This window comes from Austrofundulus limnaeus, unplaced genomic scaffold (assembly GCF_001266775.1).
Source record: "Austrofundulus limnaeus strain Quisiro unplaced genomic scaffold, Austrofundulus_limnaeus-1.0 Scaffold257, whole genome shotgun sequence".
Taxonomy (NCBI): domain Eukaryota; kingdom Metazoa; phylum Chordata; class Actinopteri; order Cyprinodontiformes; family Rivulidae; genus Austrofundulus; species Austrofundulus limnaeus.
In genome coordinates, this window is record NW_013952659.1 from 815,150 (window position 1) to 818,183 (window position 3,034).

The window sequence follows — 3,034 nt, forward strand, 5'->3', positions numbered from 1 at the left end:
CATGAAGGGGGGATGAATTAGAAAAAGGTGAAGACCATTTTAAGACAAAGTGTTTTTATTTTTTTAAAAGGCCACATCATTCATCTCACAGCTCCTAAGCCTGCCAGCCAACCAGAATGAAAGCAAAGCGGCCTTCACCTGTGTTGCTTTTTTTTATTATTATTATTCTGGATTAAACCGAGCACACCGAGATTATTAGGACCCCYCAAAGGATGTAAAAATAAGTCCCTCACTCCTGGCTTTTCAGAGTTGAACGTGAGTAAAGTTTSGAGCAGTTTGGAGCCACTTGTTTGCCGTTTTATTCCCCCTCCTCATCCTTTCCCTGTCAGGGGGGCAAAGCGCCGGGGATGTGTGGCACCGGCGCCCCCTGCTGGAGASATGCGGAACTACAAGAAGTTTCCGCTTCAAATGAAAAAGGGTTTTTCTCAAAGTGGAAAAATCTCTGCTTTTACAAGTTCTCATCGAACAGAAAACGATCAAATATAGATTCATGTCACAGCAACGCACACTTCTAATGTCATCACATCTGGATGTAGTCAGGTGATWATTAAAGAGATCACCTGAACACGCAGATTAAGTCAGAATTGAAAGAGAACGCATCAGGCCTTATTATTTTTGTTTTAGTCATTTGGTAATAAATGGAGGAGCGGAGTCCCCCCGGTGCGCTCATTATTCTGGCCCCCGGGCAGCCCTTACATAAGATTCATCTTATGCTTAATAGGCTGCGAGGGCCGACACATGCAGCTCGGGCTCCATWATGATGCGAGGTTGAACTGGGCCGCTCCGCTGCTGTCTGCATGTGAGTGTGTTCCCCGCTACCTCTAATCTGCTTAGGATGATAAAGGAACAGCGGGGCCCTGCAGCTCTCTGAAAGCAGGGACCCAGCCAGCCGGGAGTGGCCCCGCATCCCCAAATCATCCTGAATTAAAGGCATTGTTTGACAAAAAAAAAATGTGGGGGAAACTAGAGGGGCGGCTCCCTCTGACCACTTGTAAGACCCCCCGCCACACCAGGTTGGGATGGATCCTGCAAAAACAACGCGCGGGCCTGCTGGGATACGATATATTTACAAGGGCTGCAACGATACAGGAAATCCACGGTTCGGTTCGATAATTTTAGTCTCACGGTTCGATATTTTTTCAATAAAAAAGGAGAAATTTCCATGCACCCTTTTAACTTGTAATTTATTTAAATTAATTATGAACATTTGTTTAACCTCAAAAGTTTTTAAATTAAATGTTGCTGAAACAGCAAGTTTCTCAGTGGATCTGTGCTCAAAAATACAGTCTAGGTGCAGTAGTCAATCACAGATCCACTGATCCTTCAACACAGAGCATCTTCACAAGACAAACTGATTAAGTAAATTTTAAAATCTGTATTGTTCGATACGGGTACATGTTTTGTTGCACCCCTAATATATATATATATTGCGACTGTGCAATTTTTAGGTGATCACGTCTGTGCAAAACACCCACAACAAGACACAACTCAAATCCTAACTGCACAAACAAGCCCTTCTGTTTTAAAAACCTGAACTGCAAATAACATTTTCACTTGTTGCAGTGGCTCAGCAGGACAAAAASCAACTCATCCCGTTAAAAGTGACACAAAATGGGAAATTTGCATGYAACAAGTATCAGGTAAAACGATGATAAAGTGTTTGCAGCCACTAGGGGCCGTAACACGAGCTGAGGACACCAACAACTCATAATTAACAAGACTTAAAATTGAAATAAAACACTGCAGATCTAATTTATTTGCTCTGAAACAAACCGTGGAAAAAATAATCATAAACTTTATTTTTTTTTCTATAAGCTTATGTTGAGGAAAATATGTAATTTTTCGTGTTGGAAATTACTTAAAAATTAAACAAACATTTAAAAGCGCATGAATAAAATCTGATCTATAGCCTAAAAGTGTCATCATAAATATGATTATCGTGACTAAAAATGAGGAAGAAATTGTATAAAAAGTGCCTCAATTAACAAATATTAAATTTCACTGTGCGTGGCTTAAATTTATTATCTTTATAAATAATTTGTGTTTGCGGCACAAAAACTACACTGTCACAAGGTGTCGATGCCGTGTGTCATTCCACAACACTGCGTGACACACACACACACACACACACACACACACACACACACACACACACACACACACACACTTACAGCCAGTTTCTGTTGCCCTCCAGTTGATTGGCAGGGATCTAAAGAAGACGCGCTCAGCCTCCTCCATCTTCTCTCTCCTCTGGCTCCGACCGACGCGCCGGTCCTCCTCACTCAAGTCCGACACACAGCTCCGGTCGGGCCGGCGCCCGGTCCCCCCCGCGTGTCCAGCCGCCCTCTCCACACACTCCGCTGCTGGGGGCTGGGCTGGAGGAAAGTCCGCGCGGCGGTGCACCGCGGCCGCCGGGCGCGCCTCGCTCCGGCTCCGCGGGGCTCGCAGCGCTCCTCCGCGCGGCTCCCGCTCTCCCCGGGTCCGGAGCTCCGCTGTCTTCTCTCCGCSAGCCCTGCGACAAGAAAAGCCGTTTATGGCGACGACACGAAGTGAAAAGGGGGCCGATTTAAAAAGGAGAAGAATGCAAAGCAAGAACAACAAAAGTCAGTTATAGCAAAGTCTGCGCCTCTCCTATCTTCCACCCCCCTAAGCTTAGCCCACATAATGAGCAGGGAGAAAAAAAAAAGCTTTATATTTTGTTCACTGGGTATTCACAGATAATTTGAAGCCATTGTTTCTGCCACAGATGGTTCTTTTTTAATACAATAACGGTGCTCTTTGTGAATAGCGAGCCCACAATAAAAATCCAAAGCGTCCTCCTGAATAACCATTTTGTTCTCTCTTGTATGGGCCGAACAAAAGCGCCAGTGAGGTAATGGCCTGCCTTATTGAAAGCCTCAGAATGGGGATTTGATAAAGATTTTTTTTCCGCTCCTTTTTATCCTTTTTTTGCAAAGTATAAACGGCAATGTCAAAGAGAAACTGACACGGGATGAAAAGAAGAAGAAAAAGCTTTAAAAAGTGCCTGCATGCT